A 20,726-nucleotide genomic window follows, 5' to 3' on the forward strand; every position below is an offset into this window, starting at 1 on the left:
TGAAGCAGGTTCCCATGGGATCTGGAACTCAAGCTATGTACAGGGATCAGATCCACTAATATCAAGCTCAAATGATGTACCCACCAGCAGCACAGTGAAGCAGGTCTTGAAAGGACCTCAAGCTCTAGCAACATGATCCAACAGGTTAGTTTGGCCCAAAGGTAGTGCAGCACACGGCTGAGCTCAAGCAACAGCAAGCTGGTTGGATCACCAAGGAGGAAGAGAGAAGGGGGAGGTCCTTGGAAAGTCATTGATCTCGTTGCTCTCCAATCAAGCTGCAACCTGATTAAACTGTTCCCATTGGTCTAGTTGGCACATAAACCTAACTATAGCACATGCAAAGACAAGAAACTTATGAGACTAGGAAAAGCATGTCAACACCATTGAGCTCTAGCTCTTAAAAGTTTCACCCTATATGAAGATGGTCAATCTGGATGCATCCAGAAACCATCCAGCAGCATGGTTTCCAAATGGATCAGATTTGAATATACACAAAACAAAACTGTACAGGTAATTCAACAACAAATCAAGAAAACATGGGTGAATTCCCCTATAACATCAGAAATGAATGAAAAATGAATTTTTGAGTTAACATCTAGAAAATAAAATAGAGAAATTGGTTGCTAAAAGATTCACTTTTGCATACCAAAAGAAAATGCATACCAGTGAGTATGACAAAATGATAAATTGGATTTCCATTGTCAAAAGTGGGTTTAGTGCCCTATTGATTCCATGGAGGACCTGAGGAAAATAGGTCCTACCTATTTCCTACCTTTGTGGCATGTGGAGAAATTCCGAAAAGTATCCATCCAAGTACTAATAGAGACATCAACATCAGCAGCAGTTTTTGAAGCGTCATTTTTGGGTGCTTGTTAGATCACTAGGAGAGATGACATAAGTGAAGAACGCATGTGAGAAGGGAAGGCCTCTGTGCTCAATTCTGACAATTTGCGGTTGCTGTTAAATAGGGTTTTTAAAAAAAATGTGGTAAACATTTAACGTATAACCTCCTTCCTGGGGGACGGACAACAGAAAAGTGGGTGAAGGGAGATGTAGGACAGTGCAAGATATGGCAAAATAATCATTTATAAAGTACCAAGGGTTCATGAGGGAGTGGGGAGTGGGGAGGGAAGGGAAAAATGAGGAGCTGATGCCAGGGGCTTATGTGGAGAGGAGATGTTTTGAGAATGATGAGGGTAATGGATGCACAATTGTGTTGCACACAACTGGTGGATGTATGGATTGTGATGAGCTGTATGAGCCCCCAATAAAATGATTTTTTTAAATGTAGTTAAGGACATACAACAAAATTTTGCCATTTTACTGTGTTTTTTAAAAAAAGCATTCTACTGGGGCTCATACAGCTCTTATCATAATTCATCTATCCATCCATGTGTCAAACACATTTGTACATATGTTGCCATCATTTTCAAAACATTTTCCTTCTACTTGACCCCTTGGTATCAGCTCATTTCCTTCACTCCCCCACTGAGATAAAGTTTATTTTACCAACCTGGCTGATAAACACATATGGCGTTAATAGAAGGGCAGAGATAAATGGCTTGCTGAGCCTCTCCTTTCTAGTTCTTGGGTCTCTTCTTTTCTGATGGTCGGACCAGAGTGCAGCTGCCTTAGCCAGTTCCCTGCTTCAGCTTCCAAGGCTTACTTCCTACAAGACCTGTGTTAGTGTGGGTACTTTAGAGAAACAAATCCATAGAAAGTCATGTATAAGAGAGTTTTATATAAAGGTTAAGTACACATCAAGAAAACATCCCAACCCAGTGCTGCCCAACCCCACAAGTCCAACATTAACTTATATGCCCGACACCAATTCACAAAGTTCTCTTCCATCTCACAAAACACACGCAATGATGCCAACTGCAGGAGGAAAGTTGAGTCAGTGAATGTGTAAGCATCTCAGCGCTGGCAGGGGTCTTTATACGGGTGCTCCAGCATCCAGGGCTGCATCGGGGTAGGTCCATGTGGTTTCTCCTCAGGGATGTCTTGCAGGAAGTGAGCCTTGCCAGCTGAAGCAGGGAACTGGCTAAGGCAGCTGCACTCTGGTCCAACCATCAGAAAGCAAGAGACCCAAGAAATAGAAAGGCGAGGCTCACCGAGCCACTTATCTCTCCAACCTTCAATTAACCCCACATGTTTATTGGCCATTTTGGCACAGTAAACTTTAACTATATCAACCTCTCTGAGGAGAAACCACAGGGACCTACCCCGATGTAACCCTGGGTGCTGGAGCAGCCAGGTGGAGACCCCTGTCAGTGCTGAGATGCTTACACATTCACTGATTTGGCTTTCCTCCTGCAGTAGGCATCATTTTGTGTGTTTTGTGAGACAGAGGAGGACTTTGTCGATTTGTGTTGGACATATGGGCTAAGGTTAGACTTGTGGGGTTGGGCAGCACTGGGTTGGGATGTTTTCTTGATGCGCACTCACCCTTTATATAAAACTCTCTCTTATATGAGTTTCTGTGGATTTGTTTCCCTAGTTTAACCAGACTAACACACCCACCCTTCCTCCTTCATGAACCCTTGATAATTTATGAATTTTTTTTTCATGGACTGCTATCTAGCTTCGCCCATTTTTCTGTTGTCCATCCCCCTTGGAGGGGGTTATATGTTGATCATGGTGATTGTCTCCCTCTTTCTCCCTCCACTTTACCCTTACCCCTCCTGGTGTTGCTACTCTCGTTATTGGTCCTGAGTGGTTTATCTGTACTGGATTTCTTGTGTGAGGTCTTATCTGTACCAGTGTACATGTTCTGGTCTAGCTAGATTTGTAAGATAGAATTGGGTTCATGATAGTGGTGGGAGGAAGTATTAAAGAACTAGAGAAAAGTTGTATAATTTAGCAGTGCTATACTGCAACCTAACTGGCTTGTCCCTTCCCTAATTTTTTAATATAGACAATCCCTTAAAATTAATTACATTGGTCATGTTCTGTAACCATACTATTATCCATTTCTCAATGTTTTACATCTTCATCAGAAACTGTTGTGATTCATAGGCTTGTTACCGAATATGAAATTGCCAGAGTTTGAGCCAACTGGGCGACAACTAACAACAGCAGCCAGTGACTCCGTGTGGTAGTCCAGGTAGACTAGAGAGACAAATTCATTGATACTCATGGTGTATTAAGAAAACATCCCAGCCCAGTCTAGATCAAGTCCATAAATCCGATTTTAGCCCATATGTGTGATACCAATCTATAAAGTCCTCTTCAGACTCATGCAACACATACAATGAGGCTGTGTGCAGGAAGATCATAGCCCAGTGGGTAGCGAGTTTTGGGGATCCAATGGTGGTGGAAGCATCTCAGTACTGTCATGGGTCTCCACGTGGCTCCTGCGGATCCAGGACTCTGGCTCCATCAGTGTAGCTCCATCTGTCTTTTCAGCAGGGAGACAAGCAGAGTGTATCTGGCCTCCAGTGAGCTATTTATCTCCATAGCACCTCCAAATGAGGTCATCAAGCTGCGAGGTGATTGACAGGCTAGACTCCACCCCCTCACTCTTGAGGGTCTCAGATTATCACCAGTTTATGTAACTCCCACACTCTGTCTCCTTTAAGTCATAATTCCCCATCTGCCGCTCCTTCTGCCCATGAAAACACGTAAAAAACTTTCATCTCTGCATTTTCTCATTCCAGATATTTTGTGAGGGCCAAAAGTATGTGGCCCATGAGTCTGGCTTACTTTGTTCAGCTTTGTGCTTTCAAAGTCCGTCCATGTCCTAGAGTCGGAACTTCCCATCTCCTTCTGGCTAAAAATACTCTGTAGTATGCTTTATCTTGGGCCCCGGCCCTTTGCTGGTTGGTCAGTAGCTGTGAAGTTCACCTTCACAGCAGCCTGTCCGGTCCACGCACCAGCAGGTTTATGCCATTCTTGGCTCCACTCCACACACTTCCCTGGAGTCCATTCTCAGGACCTGCCCTTCCCGGAGCGGGGGCCCATCAAGGGCAGAGACATGGCCTCACTCCGTGTGCTCCCTGTCTTTGCGATTGCCTCTCCTGACCGCAGACCATTGGCCCCGTGCTGTGTACTCACCGCTGTGATGTTGTCCAGGCTGGAGAAACTCAGGAGTCCCTCAGTCTTGAGGGCCCATGGAGGAGGCGGTGAGTGTGTGCACAGAAGCACCATGAGGGGACGTGAAAGCCAAGGTTGCCCACCAAAGCCAGCGCTGCAAGGAGACGCCCAGCCCGGGCCCTGGTGCTCCTGCCTCACTGGCGGGGTGGGGAGCACCCCATGGGAGATTGAGCCTGGACCTTTGGTCTCAGGGTGTGGCTGCATGTTAGCTGGTGCACGGGGACTTCCCCCGCAGTTGTACCTGAAAATGAAAAGAGAAACAAGGAGAGACATCTGTGATCTCCTGACGACCGCTTCTGGTGAGGCAGCACCAGCTCCTTCCACGCTGTGTTTATTTTGCCCACAACGTCCAGGAGGCACAGGTGAAGGGGAGTGTAGCTAGGTCATAGGTGCCGCGGTGGGAGTGTGCCACGGTGGGCTGCTGACCAGAAGGTCAGCAGTTCTACTCCTGCAAGGGTCAGAAACTCACAGGGCAGTCCTACCCTGTCCTATGGGGTCGCTATGGGGCAGAATCGACCTGATGACGGTCAGTTTCGTGGTGTAGGGAATGACATTATTCCAAACGTCTGAACGGATGAAGCACAGACTCTAAGGGGCAAGGAAGAATAGTGGAGTGAGGTCATGCAATTCCGCAGGCTCTTAAGTGCACAAACTGGATGTTTCTCAGGTCTTTGAAGTTCTGCTTTTGCCAAATGTCACCAGAGACTCTTGGGCATGAAAATGTCTTAAGTTCTTTGAGGTTATTGTGTCCAAAGTCCCTCCAGTGTCTCTCCTGTGTGTACAGCCATGTTCCTCATGTTCTCAAGACGTGTGTCACCAATATCTACCGTGCAGAGAGCTGGCAGGTGTCTGAGACACGTATACCAGTCTGAGGAGGATCTGTAATACATTCGGAAGGTTTGTTTGCTCTGTGGGCCAGGGAAGCTGCTGCCTTTCATTTGCCTGCTCTTCTCCCCTGCCGCTGGCCTGCTCACTCCTGCCATGCTTCAGCTCTGAAGACTCCACTCCAACGTCAGCGCCATTTCTACCTCTGGATCTGCAAACCCCGGGGCAACTTCTAGGCGTTGACTTTAGAAATAAAAACCGATGACTACTCAACCACTCATATTAACAAAATGCTTCTCCAACTATCTGGGGCAAAGAACATGTTATTTACTTATGTTTTTAATTTCTTGATGATCACCACCTCCCTCATTCTTCTTGACAAGTATATAAAGAGCTGCTTGGATGGTTAAATGTTCAAATGCCTTGGATGTTACAGATTCCTACTCTAAATTCCCTTCCTTACCTGGATGAGGACCAGTAACAAAAGAGCCTGCAGACAGGCAGATACTGTATATACTTGTTTATAAGCCGAGTATTTCAGCATATTTTATGTTGAAAAAGCCCCTCTCAGCTTATACTCTGCTTAAACCTGCTCTCCAGAGTAGTGTAGGTGTTCTCTGGTCTCTCCTGCTCAGCTGCAGGTGCCCGCAGCCTCTGTGGATGGTCTGATGACTGCTGATATCACCCCTCTCCTTTTCTCCTGCACACCCGCAGCCTCTGTGCTGTCCGTGCCGTGCTGGGCAAGAACCTGCCTGCTTCTGTGTGCTGGTACCTGGGGCGCACCGCATCCTTGTCAGATGAATGTTGGATGCAGCCGCTGTTCTTCTCCTGCCTATTCCAGGGCTGTGACCAATGATGGAGCCTTTACAGTCTTACCCACGCCTGGTCACACCCCCTTGCTACGCCCAAGCATTGCTGAATACAGGTAGCGATATATCTCTGGTCTTGGATATGCAGTACATTTATTTACAGTACTTAGTCTGCTAAATTCTATTTTCTTATGAACCCCTATCTGGACCCAGTGCTGACTATGCTTGCATAGAGCAGCCTGTGTTAGAGCTCATATTATACACGCTGTGTTGTGCACGCACTGCCTTACTTCACGTGTTGTGTTAGCACTTCCCATACATATGCGATGACGCTGGGCATGCAGTAGCGCAGTGCATGCAGTAACGCAGTGCATGCAGTAACGCAGTGCGTACAGAACGCAGCGTGTATATTATGAGACATAACACAGACTGCTCTGTGCAAACAGTCATGTCATCACATTCTGGAATACCATCAGTCTGCGTTAGGCCTCAAATTATACAAGCTACGTTGCGTACATGCGGTAAACAGCGTATGTAGTAATGCACCACAGGCAGTAACACAGCGTGGATATTGTTGATACGATATTTTTGTAGACCCTCTTTTCCACTTACAGAGCCAGTTTACAGTTTTTCTTTGAAATAAATATTCAAAACCCTTTTACCTATTGATGCCTCAATTAATGTAATTTTATTGGTGTTTATTTTTTATTTTGAAATTTTATCATTAGCTGCTGTATTTCCCACCCTAGGCCTATACTCGAGTCAATATATTTTCCCAGTTTTCTGTGGTAAAATTAGGTGTCTTGGCCTATATTTGGATCAACTCCTACTCAAGTATATACGGTAGCGAAATAGAAAAAGGAAATACAGTGTTTGGGCCATTGGATGTTAGATAAGAAAGCAGGCCCATGGACCCTTCCAATATTCAGCAGTGGAGACCTTTGCTTTTGGGTTGCAATGTTGTTTCAGTGTCTTCTATGCCTGTCTGAACAGCATTTGGAACCAGGCCTCTGCTTTCCATTATTCCTACCAGACAAAGTCAGAGTGAATTTTTCATGGTGTTGCTTTCATTTGGAGAGTTTCACTGTGTGTGATGAAGAGATATCAGTCATCTCCAAGTGCAATCTGTGACCACTTGTCTTTCAGCTTGTCAGCTTGAGCGTTGCTATGATGCTGGAAGCTTCAAATGCCCCCAATGCCCACTGGTATTCCAAATGCCCCCCAATGAACAGGTTTCAGCAGAGCTTCCGGTTGGACTAAGAACAGACTATGAAGAAAGACTTGGCAGCCCACTTAAAGGAAGCAGCCACTGAAAATCATATACCTCACATGGAAACCTCATCAGATACAGAGAGCTTAATGAAATTGTTGAAGATAGTGCCAGAGGATTTGGCCCCTTGGGGCAGAAGGCACTCAACATGTGACTGAAGAGCAGTTACTTTCTCAAATTAGTGTCTACCATGCTTCTGTGAAAGGAGTAAAGCCGGTGGGATTGGAGCCCGTGGGATCTTCATTTTCTGACATAGCACAACTTAAGGTAATATGACTCATGATAAGAAGAAACAGTTACACTAATCTGCTAATAATCAGAACTTAAAATGTGTGAAGTATGAATGTAGTAAAATTAGAAGCCATCATAAATGAAATTGAATATATAAAGACTGATATCCTAGGTGACCTGAAATGGACTGGTATTGGCCATTTTGAGTAAGAAAATCATATAGTTTACTATGCCAGATATGACACAATCAAGAGGAATGCTATCGCTTTCATTGTCAAAAAGGACATTTTAAGGTCTATCTTGAAGTGCAATACTGTCTGTGATAGGATTATGTCTATTGGTTCTCAAGGAAATCCAATTAATACAACTATCATTCAAATTTATGCCTTTAGTCTGAAAATGATCAAACATGCAATCAATAATAATTGATAATTATTGGTGATTGGAATGCAAAAGTTAGAAACAATGAGGAAGAAAAATTAATGTTGTCTGATGCTATCTAGTGGATTTCGACCCATGATGACTTTCATGCCCAACAGAATGAAGCGCTGCTCAATCCCGAGTCATCCTCACAACTGTTCCCATGCTAGAGCCCAGTGTTGCAGCCATGATTTCAATCCATTTCCTTGAGGGGTTTCCTCTGTTTCACTTCCCTTGTACCAAGCATGATGTCCTTCTCCAGGGGCTGGTTCTTCCTGAAAACATGTCCAAAGTATGTAAGAAGTCTCACCGCCCTTGCCTGTAAGGAGAACTCTGGTTGTACTTCTTCCAAGACAGATGAGTCTTTCGTTTTATCAATTATTTGTTGTTGTTAGGTGCCATCGAGTGGATTCTGATCAATATGGACCCTAGGGACAACCAAATGAAACACTGCCAGTCCTGTGCCTTCCTCCCCATTGTCCCCATGTTTGAGCCCATTGTTGCAGGTCAATCCATTGCCTTGAGGGCCTCTCTCTCCTTCTGGGCTGTTACACTTTACCACACATCATGTCTGTTCTCCAGGGACTGCCTTCTCCTGACAACATGCTCAAAGTATGTAAGTCAAATCTCCTCATCCTTGCCTCTAAGGAGCACTCTGGCTGTATTTTTCCAAGACAGATCTGCTTGTCCTTTAGCATTCCATAGTACTTTCTATATTCTTTTCCAGCAGCACAATTCAAATGCATCAGTTCTTCTTTGGTCTTCTTTAGTCAATGTCCATCTTTCCACATGCATATGAGGGATTTGAACATACTATGGCTTAAGTCAGGCACCTTAGTCCTCAAAGTGACATCCTTGTTTTTCAGTACTCTAAAGAGGTCGTGTGCAACAGATTTCCCTAATGTAACTCAGCTTTTGATTTCTTGACTGATGATTCCATGAACATTGTTTGTGGATAAAAACAAGACAAAATCCTCTTCTCTATTTATCATTATGTTATGTATGATTTGTCCAGTTGTGAGGGTTTTGTTATTTTTTTCCATTGAGTTGTAATCCAGACCAAAGGCGTCAATCCTAGATCTTCTTTAGTAAGTACCTCAAGTCTTCCTCACTTTCAGCAAGCAAGCTTGTGTCATCTGTATATCTCAGGGTGTTAATAAGCTTTCTTCCAATCCTGATGCCATATTATTCTTCATATAAGTCAGCTTGTGTGATGATTTACTTAGCATAGACATCGAGTATGTATGACTTTGCAAACCCCATTGCATACCGCTCCTGAATTTAAACCACCCACACAACTACACTTGGTGATAAAAACAGAGCTGGAGGTCCCATGAGAGAATTTTGCAAAACCAATAATTTGTTCATAAGGAATACCTTTTCCCAACAACACAAAAGGTGATCAATAATGTATTAACCACTCCCCAGAGGAAACTATGTAAAGATAACTAAGATGTTCCTATGAAATTGTTTTTCTTATTTTCCAGCTGTAGCAAGAGTAAGTGAAGGGATTAGTAGTGTGTAGGGCATGATTCAGAGTGCTAAATTAAAGAAGGACATGGTGCCAAATTAGGAACACAGTGCCAAATTAAGGAGGAACATGGTGCCAAATTATTTGAAATAACATTTTTGTTCCATTCACCTGAAATTATCATGCCGATGACTCTTTATTGGTCAAATTTTGAGAAGTCCCTATTAAAATGCAAGTGAGAGAAATTAAAATGTTAACATATGGGTTTATGATACCAATATGAGGTTCCTGGAAAATGTCCTTTAGAGAAAGATACTGAATGTAGCCATGAAAGTCACCGAATCTCTCTGTATCGCTGTACATCTCCCTGATGTTTTCTGTCTTGATGATCACCATTGTGTCTGGGCTTCTCCAAAGAAGATGCTGAACAGCTTTGCGGATGTTGAGGACTCTTCGAATAAAAATGTCAATGGGAAAGGGTCTGAAATGCTGACCCAGAAAAATTACAATGAGTGTATTTTTCTCCCTCCATTTCTGTCAATGACCTGTGCAATGTACTCCATATCTTTGCCTGAATATGTTAATGATCCAATCAAAGGGTAACTGTGTTTTTGCCACTGGATGTTGATATTCCCATCCAAGTCCACAGCAAGTTGATGTTGAAATTTTCCAGATACGTGCAGATCCACTGACTTCAGTGCTAATGATACGGAATCCCAAAATCAAAGGAGAACAAGGGTTACAGGATTAGGATTGACTATTCATGAAGATAGAAGATGAGATTTTGTTTTTAAAGTTAAAAAGGTTGATCAGGTCTGATTTATTATAGTTTAAGTACAAGAAAGGTTTTGAAAGCTTTAAAAAAATCACTTAGCTATGGTTTATTGGAAAGTCCCTGGGTAATTCAAAGAGTTAACACACTCGGCTAAGAAAGAGCAGGTGATCTACTTCCATCTGTCATTGAAACTTCACGATGAGTACTTTGGGATCTTTATACATTGGCTTGACTGGACTGTGGCACCTTTCTTTTTATTATTGCTAATTGGGCACTCTGCCTTGAAATGTATTAACTATTTTATAGTTACGACCTCATCTAATCTTCTTTAAATCCAGCAGATACTGTTATTAATCCTAGTTGACCGATGAGGAAAGCGAGACAGAGAAATGAAGTAATATCTCGAAGATCAAGGTGTCTCAGTGGCACAGTAACTGACTCCCTTTTAGTCAATGTGCAGTGTCATACTCCTCCTCCTGGTATCTGCCCTCTCACTGAATAATGATAGCTTACGTTTGTAGGTGATTTATCTACATCAAACTGTATTCCAATGAGCTTAGCCTGAAATATACTGTTGATCTTCTCTTTGATGTATTCCAACCACAGGTGAATTGTGAAATTTCCCCTGAGATAGATGAATTCTTCTTTCCGCCATGCTTTCATTTGGATGGAATCCAGCTACAGGAGGCAGGACTCCATGTGTCTTCCCAGACATGCCCATTGTGGGCTGAGGATGTCAAGCCAAGCTTGCATTTCTCTCTCCTTGGAACTGCTTTCTCTGCCAAAGAATCAGCAAGACACCATCTTCTAAAATGTAGAATTACCAACATGCATTTACTAAGCACATACTATCTTTTCTAGGTACCTTTTTAGTAGGGGTGAAGGGGACTGTAGTAGAGGAAAAGTTTTATCGATGCATCCTTTTAAAGGGATAGCTATTTTTCAGCTAAAAAAACGAACCAAACAAAAAACTCTGATCATTCTCTTGATCGTGGTAAGAGCAGATGTCTGCTTCCAGAATAGGGAAATACGGCATTCTGGGAAAATTTTTATAATATTTGGTGGCCTTTGTATGGGAATCAAACCATCAATTCTAGCTTAGTCAGGGGCACTCTATTGCACTATCCTTTTAGCCCAGGTTATCCCATAGGTTGTCATATTCCGTTATAATCCCTTAAAAGTCACATTCAAATGACAACTTAGCGTCAGTGTTAGGTTGGTGTGGGAAAAAACAACGCAAATCAAAGCAGACAAGACAAGGCCGGTCTGGCTCGAGAACTGGATGCGGTGGCTTGCTGGAGGCAGAGTCTTTGAGGCCCAAGATATGCCTGGCACCAACCTGTCAGTCTTGGTTTATGGAGCCTCTGAGAGGATGGAGAAGTGTCTTTGGTGACTTAGAGCATTGATTATTCACCCAACAAAGAGAACTAGTTGAATATTCTAACACCAGGGATGAGTGCATTTCAGGGTGAATATATTTCATGTAATTCAAGGTGAATAAATTTATTATTGATTTGTAAGTTGTTTATGCTGAACTTCAAAAGACACGAGCAGTTTTAATTAGTTCACTCCTGTGAGAAGTCAAAGAAATGGAAGAGATTAGTAAATATACCAGCAAAATTATTGTTATGTGTTGAAATGGCTTGAAAAAACAGCAAAAATCACACCTAATTCCAACTGCCCATTTCGTTTAGAATCTTTAGTAACAATCAGAAAAGCACTTTAAACCTTGGAGGTGCAGCCAAGCATCTGAATAATCTGCCCTGAGCTCTAGGCAGGTCTCAGTCAAAATGTAGGCAAGACGCTACGTAGGCGAGATTATTACACAAGTGGCCGGGATTCTTGCTTACCTGTGATTTGATGTCATGCACTTTAGCTATCAACTTATGAGTACTGCATCTTTGTTTTTAATAAAGCTTATTCTATTATTCAATGTTGCCTGTACATGAAGGAGCTTATGGTACATTTAACTAGGAAAACATGAGCCAATGTCAATGATACCGTATACATGTTTATCTCAGAAATGATAGCCATACTCCACAATGTAGTTCTTTCATCATTGTCAGAGAACACGGATTATACCTATGGCCACTGAAAATAAGTAAATTTCTAAAACATAAGATAAAAATGTAAATTTCTGGTACCTGACAGGAAAAACAAACAAACAAACAAACCCAGCAAAAACGAAGAGTGGTTTTGAACTGCTGGGCAGGTTTCATCAGCAGCTTGATAGCGAGAGATACAGTTTCAGAAGCAGGTTTATGGCAGACTAGAGGTTACATTTGTTCACTCACTTAGATAACTAGTATCTTGGCCTACATCAGACAAGCTAGATTGTCAAGGTACCTACAGAACTAATAATAGCGAACAAATTCATCACAAAGAGGGAAGCCTTTTTCAAGAGCTTGAATACTCAGCACAGAGGGCAGTGGTCTGATCCCCTTGCGTATGGACTCACCAGGAGCTGGAGGCCAACATGATAACAGCTATCGACAATGACAACAGGAGTAAGGGCTGCTTACCAGGCACAGGGGAAATACTGTCACAGTTGGAGACATGAATGGTCTTGAAGCTTTCCATAATCTCTACCCCACGTTTGGCCTTAGAGAGACAAATAGGAAATGAGTCTGCAGGGAGCCCCAGATACAGGAGACGCGAGACCTGACAGCTTTAGTTATTTCTTGGTGGTAAGTTAATCACTCTGTCCACAGATTCAGAGCAGTTTGTAAAATGCAATTTCTTAGCTTATTAGTACATGGGATACAGACATCCAGTTGGTGTGCCAGGTCATTTCTTGAGAAGCAGAAAGAATATATTGTTGTCATTCGGTGTCAAGTCGGCCCTACTCACACTGACCCAATATCCGACAGAAGGAACCAGGGCCGAGTCCTGCACTATCCACCATCATTTTTATGTTTTGAGCCCATTGTTGCAGCCACTGTGTTGACCCATCTTTTAGAGGGGCTCCTATTTTCCCCTGCATCTTCCACTTTACCAAGCATGAGGAGCTTTTCCAGAAAGAATGTCTAGCCATCTGTTCGCACCCTCTTTTAATTCTTATTTCTGTTTCTCAATGATTAGGGCAGTGGACCGGTTGCTAAACTATTTGAGTCCTACCACGGGTTGAATCCTTTCACCATATGTACTCCCTCTGTATGCTGAGCAAATAATCTGAGAAGCTGGACCATATAAGAAGTACCTGGCATCAACAGTGAAGGAAGGTTTGTTCACAGGCTGCAATATACAGATGACCCAACCTTGCTTGCTGAAAGTGGGGAAGTCCTGAAACACTTGCTGATGAAGATCAAGGATTAAAGTCCTCAATATAACTACAACTCAATGTAATAAAAACACACGCAAAAAATCCTCATGTCTGGACCAATCGGTAACATTAAGAAAAAATGGAGAAAAAAAAAAAGTTGCCAAGGACTTCATCTTGCTTGGTTTCACAATCAATAGTCACGGAGGCAACAATCAATTAAAGGACGCATTACCTCGGGTGAATCTGCAGCACAAAGCCTTTTAAAAATGTTGAAGAGTAAGGACGTTACTTTGAAGACTCAGGCGCCCCTTACCCAAGCCATGGTATTTTCATATGCATGTGGAAGTTGGACAATGAATAGGGAAGATTCAAGGAGAATCGATGCATTTGAATTCTGGTGCTGGTGAAGAATATTGAAGTACTATGGGCCATCAAAAGAACAAACAAATCCGTGCTGGGAAAATCCAACCCGAATGCTCCTTAGAAGGGAGGAGGGTGAGACTTTCCTTTGTCTCAGGTATTTTGGACATGTTTTCAGCAGGGAGCAGTCCCTGGAAAAGGATGTCATGCTTGGTCCAGTAGGAGGGCAGGGTAAAAGAGGAAGCTGCTCATTGAGATAAACTGCCACAGTGGTTGCAATGACGAACTCAATCATAACCACTGGGTGAGGATGGCGCACGACAAGACAATGTTTCCTTCCATTGGACATAGGGCCATCATGAGTCAGTATCAAATTGACCGCACCTAACAACACTGATATAGCCACAGGACTTTCACTTGGCCATATCATATTTGACCAAGTAGTCTGTAGAAATAAGAACTTACATTTCAAAGAGGCATCTTTCTTCTTCACTAAGATAAGAACCTCCCATGTTCTTGGAGTGCATGTGGGCGAGCGTAGTAGAAGGCTTCTTGGTCTTGAGGATCCAGGTACTGGCACAGTTCAACACTTGAATCTAAAACTAGGCCACACTCAATGTGGGCATGCTAGGTGCCAGGGGAAAACTGGGCTGTGAAATTCATTTTGTTGTAGCCTTGGCTCCTTGCCCTCCAGAGAGCGGACACCCCTTCGCTGGGGTGGATAAGCAGCAGGGACAGAGACACCGGGCCCTCCCAGAAGAGAGTGAAGCTAATCAGGTAGCTGCCATTGTGGAAGTCAGTCACCTCTCCTGAAGCCCCTGCCCTCAGGGCGAGGGAAGATATCCTGACCCTCAGGAAATCCCCACCATACTCCTTCCTGCGCCCCAGGTGGTCCCTCGCTTCCAGCAGCAGGTCTAGGTGCTCCCCTGCGCAGTAGGTGTCTCGAGGGTTGAGAACGGTGACTGTGTGGTGTGCGGCACAAGATCTCTTTAAACTGTTGAAGAGTAAGGATGTTAACTTTGACGACTATGGTGCACTTTTCCCAAACCATGGTATTTTCGGTTGCTTCCTATGCATGTGGAACTTGGACAATGAATAAGGAAGATCAAAGAAGAATCGATGCATTTGAATTTTGGTGCTGGTGAAGAATATTGAAGTACCATAGTGATGTTCTGGGGTGTGGGGGGAGATCAGCTGGTGTAGTTTCTTCATGATTTCCTTTATTCTTAGGTCAGTCTCTGTTGGGGGAACCAGTGGTCTCAGTGGCGCCTCAGGGCATGGGTAATTTGTGACGAAATTCTAGTGATTGAGGGAAATGAGCATGTAACCGCAGTACCAAACTGAAATAATAAGGAATGCGATAGAGAATACAGAAAATTTCCCTATTCAATATACTTATTTTGGGCGGATTATCCATCTTCAATCTTTTATTGAATAATGAAGAGATCAAAAAATAAAATGCTGCAATTTTATAATCATGTATATGTCATGAAAAAAATTTCCTTAGAACCTCTTGTGGTCTAACTCCACGTCTAACAGGTTCATTTGTTTTAGATAAGTCACTTAATCTCCCCCAAATCCTAAAATAATTTTCTTTAACGTGAGATGATAAAATCTACTTTATTGGGCATTTGAGAAGATCAAATGAGAAAATTCGTTTTTATTGCCTAGCAGAGAGTCAATGCTTATTGTTCTTTTTCATCTTAAAAGTAAAATTCAGTAATTGAAAACAAATCTTGAGAAACTATTTAAAATTCATGGAACTTCTTTACCTTTTAAATATGAAATATCTATATTTTAACCTTTTGTATAAACATTATATTAGGTTTTTAAAGCATTTTTCAGATTGTTTCTGTTCTTGTAGAATATAGAAGAAACATAGGTTTATAAAAATATTTATTTATTTATAAATAAAACTGTTTTTTTATTAAAAACTAATAACACTAAAACTTTGTAGGAAGAAAAATCACATATGATCATGTCAAACAATGATAATTACTGTACACATTTTTGGTAATTTCCCTCAGTGTAATTTCCCTCATTTTACACAGGACTGTGAGCAAATTGAATATTTACAATAAAATTTAGATTTTAAAAAAATGGCATCATTAAAATGGTTCCTCTCATTTTGAAGAGTCACATAATATTCCTACCTCTGGGGGTAGCTTGATAGTTTAGCTTTCCCAGCATTTTGAACTTTCTTATAGCTCTCTGAAAAACCATTTTTTTTAGCAATTCATGTTATTTCTATAGAATGTCAAAAAATAGAATTATTGGTAAAATGGGTGAATATTAATAAAGGCCTTGACATAAGTTGTGAAATTGTTTCCAGAAACAAATTGCACCCAATCCATCAATGTATGGGAATTCCAAACTTACTGCATGATCATAGCACTGGATAGCTCAATTCTAGAAATATTTTCCTGAACTTGAAATCTGGCTGTGCTACTGCCTACAAATATGTCCTGGTCGAGTGTCTTAGTTTCTATGTGAATAAATTTAATCATCTAAATCCTGGGCTCATAAAAATAAATCTTATCTATCCTGGGAACTAGGAGCCCTAGTGTCATAGTTACATATAAAGGTCAGCAGTTTGAAACCACCAGCCAGCTCTTCAGTAGAAAGATAGGCCTTTCTACTATTGTAAAGAGTTACAAGCCTAGACATTCATAGGAGTAGTTCTATACTCTCCTATAGGGTCACTATAAGTGGACATAGCATAGATAGCAGTGAGTTTGCTTATTTTGGTTTTAATTTTGGCAACTTGGAAGAGAAGACTTAATTGGGTCAGAATTTATGAGGAATGTCTGAAAAATAAATTCCTCATATGTGAGAATTAATGATCTAACATGAAGTGCATTTTGAAGAGTAACTGGCACATATTAAGTGTTATTTTTATACTAATATTTGAGAATTACAAAGTTTCATAAAATATTTTAATTTGAACCAAAAGCCCAGAAATAAAATTATCCACATACAGACAACTGATCTTCGATAAGGGCCCAAAATATATCCAATGGGAAGCAGATGCCCTCTTCAACAAGTTTTGCTGGAATAAATGGATATCTAACTGCAGAAAAATGAAGCAAGACCCATAATAATAAATTCAAGGTGGATCACAGACCTCGAGGTAAAACCCCAAATTATTAAGACCATCAGTGAGGGAATTGGGACCAACCTGAGAACTTTGGCATAGGGAATACATAGGCTATCAGAAATAGGGAAGGACGCAAAAACAGATGAATCACAAATTGACAAGTGGGATATATTGAAGATAAAACACCTGTGTACATCTAAAGGATTCACCAAGACAATAATAAGAGAGGCCACAGCGTGTGAAGACATCTTTAGCAATGGCACACCAGACAAAGGCTTTTTAACTAAAATCTACAATACTCTGCTAGCTTATTAAAAGAAAAAAAAAACCCTAATTGACCACTGAATAGGTGGGCAAAGGATCTGAACAGAAGTTTCACAAGGGCAGACATATATATGGCCCATAAACATATGAGAAACTGTTCCTGATCATTAGCCAAAAGACAAATGCAAATTAAAACAAGAAAGAGATACCACCTAACACCTTCAAAGATAGCCCAATTCAAAAAAATCAGAAAGCAACAAGTGTTGGAGGGGCTTTGGTGAGATAGGAACTCTTATCCATTGTTGGTGGACCTGTAGGTATGTACAACCACTGTAGAAATGGATTTAGAGATATCTGAAACAGATGGAAATTGAGCTACCATATGACCCAGCAATCCCCCTACTGGACATATACACAGAAGAGGCAAGAAACAAACCATGGCCAGTCATCTGTCCTCCAAAGTTTATCGTGGCACAGTTCACAATTGCAAGGAGTTGGAAACACCCAAATTTCCATCAACAGATGCATGGATTTAAAAACTGTGGTATATACATACAACGGAGTACTACACATCGCTAAAAAGCAGTGATGAATGCATGAAGCACATCACCGCATGGGAAGAACTGGAGGAAAGTATGCTAAGCGAAGTAAGCCAAGCACAAAAGGACAAATACAACATCAGTCCACTGAGGTAAGCTTTAAAAAAATGCAAAAGGGGCATAGGGAAAAAGCTACTATATACAAACATTCGTGGGGTGAGGTCCAGATAGTATGGCAGGGGACAGACTAAATCCAGGGATACATATGGTAGACAAATAAAAAGGACTCGGGTTATTTAAGTTCATGAGTGGCCAGTTAAGGTGCAAGTATTGATCTCTTTCTGTCCACATAAGAGTAACAAAAACCCTAGACCCTGAGACCGGAAGAACTAGATTATGCCCAGCTACCACTAACAATTGGTCTTACAGGACCACATTAGAAGGTACTGATAAAGTGGAAGAAAAACAGGAAAAAAGCTCAAAATCATTTAAAAAAAAAAGACAAAGCTTATTGTTCTGATAGAGACTGATGGGACTCCTGAGATTATAACCCTTATTCATATTTCAGCTCTGGAAATGAACTTACCTCCATGGTTCAATTTTCAGCCAAACAATAAACAGAGTCTATAAGGTGAACAATGACACTATTGCAGTATGCACACCTAACAAACTGACCAACTGAAATCGAAAGGGCAACATTCACCTACGAACAAAGTTCAGGAATGTTGGTGGAACAATGGAAGAATGGAAATAGATAGAGATAGATAGGGAGAAAGAGAGAGAGACAGAGACAGAAAGAGAGTGACACACAGAGATAGAGAGTACAGCAGTTGAAAAGCAGAGATGGGGGAAGAAAGACCGTGCTAGGTAAAGATCAACAAGGAGTCAAGGAATAAGGATTTTGCTCTATAGCTACATTCTGAATTCAGATGTCTATCCTCCTAAACTGTGGGAAAATAAGTTTCTGTTCATTAAAGAAAAAGTATATTACAGAAATAAATATAACATTTTATAGTGATACAAAGGTCAGTATGCCAGAAAATTTAGTAACCATAAATATTTATGTTCCTACAAATACAGCAAAAATGAACAGAATTAAAGAGAGAACTAGAAAACCTCATCATCAAAATTGAAATTATACAAAGCCAGTAAGGGATCAAAGAATCTGAACAATATCATCATAGTACTGGTTTAAAAAAAATAGGGTGGCGAACTTCCATGAGATAGCTCAGTATATAGACTCCTGAATGAAGATGACCTTAAGAAATTAATTGAAAGTTTTAGCATGGGTTGAAGAGTTAGAAATAGGATACTTACTGGTATCAAGTTTATATATATAATTTTTTAGTGAAGAAAAGAAGTATTTTTGCACTAAAGTAGAATGTCTGATGGTACCAGAATGAGGAGAATGGTAAGGGCCAACTCGAGGGTGTTTGGTAAGTTGTAGATGGTTTGAGGGGAAGTGAATTCACTTGCTTTGGTCTAGGATACAAGACAAAAAATTACAATATTTAAAATGTTAAAAATTCACATTTTGCATTTATTAAAATTTAAAATATTAGATCTATTTCAGTGGGTAAATACTGGTAGATCTTTCACTATGTAATGTCACACGAATACCAGTACAATAGCAGTGAAATCATAGTCTTTGAAAGGGGTTGCGTTGAGTGGATGAAAAATCCTATATCACAGCAACTTTATATTAGTCATCGGTTCACGTAAATGTTGATTACCAGGACAATTATGTTTGGTCAATAGAAATGAAGTTTGGAAAATATGGTAGATAAATCACATCAAAAGATTTCTCAATTATGCTTTTGAGAAACAAAAGACTAGTAATTTGAAAGATAGGCGTTATGTCTGAAACTTTTAAAGAATAAGATTAATCATTGTGTTTTAAGATATTTCTTTTGTGTAACATTCCTTCTGACTTTAAATTAACTTTGTTTGGTCTTGCATTGGTTGCAAAATTTCCCTATCAAGTCTTTCATTAAAATAAAAGAATTATGAATTAATCATGGCTATATCAAGTTTTGTCTTTTCTAGACAAGCTTTTGCTTTGCAGATTTGCTAAGACACTTGATCATAATATTTCTAACAAAAAAGGGACTGTACTGGATTTATAAGAAATGTTAACATCTTGAGCTTAGATTTTACCAGACTAAATAAAAATATCTAGGACTCTGGAAGGGGATTAAAAATTCTCACCACGGAAACACAGGAAAGAACCAGAAGGCAAAGGACATTTATAGATGCCTAAAGATAGGCAAGTACATATGTAAATATATATATATATATATATATATATATATAATGAGAGGAGAATAGAACTATGTACTCATATCTATATGTTAAGGATTAAGGTTGCAGATGGACATTGGGTCTCAACTCAAGTACTCCCTTAACACAAGAAAACTTTGTTCTAACAATCTGGCATTCTGTGATGTTCACCTTCCCTACATGATTGCTGAAGACAAATTAAGTGTATAAGCAAATGTGGTGAAGAAAGCTGATGGTGTCCGGCTATCAAAAGATATAGCATCTGGCTCTTAAAGGCTTGAAGATAAACAAGGGGCCATATAACTCAGAAGCAACAAAGCCCACATGGAAAAAGCACACCAGCCTGTATGATCAGATGTTGAAGGGATCAGGTATCAGGCATCTAAGACACAGAATAAAACCAAACCCAAGGTGAATAGGTGGGGGATGGGAGTGGGGATTGGGGTGGAGACCCAATGCCCATCTGTAAACAGCAATTGGACATTCCCTCACAGAGGGGTCACAGGAAAGAGATGAGCCAGTCATGGTGCAGTATATCACTGATGAAACACAACTTTCCTCTAGCTCTTTGGTGCTTCCTTCACCTCACTATCATGTCCTCAATCCTACCTTACAAATCGGATTAGACCAGAGCATGCACACTGCTACAGATAAGAGCCCGCAGCACAGGGAATCCAGGATAGATAAACCCTTTAGGCCAACAATGAGAGTAAAGATACCAGGAGGATTAGGGAAGGATGGGGGGAGAAAGTGGGACTCACTCACAAGTATCAATCTAGAACCCCCTCCCAGGGGGACAAATAACGGACAAGTGGATGAGGGGCAATGAAGGATGACATAAGATATAAAAAAAAATCTATAACTTTTCAAGGGTTTGTTAGGGAGGGTGGCCAGGGTAGGGAGGAGGGCCTCAAGTGGGAAGAGAATGGTGACATATGTACAAATGTGCTGGACATATTGGAGAAATGTATGGATTGTGATAAGAGATGCAAGAGCCCCCAATAAAAGTATTTTTTAAAAAAGAAAGA

General features: G+C 41.1%; 1 pseudogene; it reads right to left on the reverse strand.

Annotated features, from left to right (window-relative positions):
* Window positions 1-9,301: 9,301 nt before the first annotated feature.
* On the reverse strand, window positions 9,302-18,010 carry LOC142445999 (NXPE family member 4-like; annotated as a pseudogene).
* Between the last annotated feature and the right edge of the window lie 2,716 nt (window positions 18,011-20,726).

The sequence above is a fragment of the Tenrec ecaudatus genome, chromosome 4, assembly GCF_050624435.1.
Source record: "Tenrec ecaudatus isolate mTenEca1 chromosome 4, mTenEca1.hap1, whole genome shotgun sequence".
In the NCBI taxonomy this organism is placed as follows: Eukaryota; Metazoa; Chordata; class Mammalia; order Afrosoricida; family Tenrecidae; genus Tenrec; species Tenrec ecaudatus.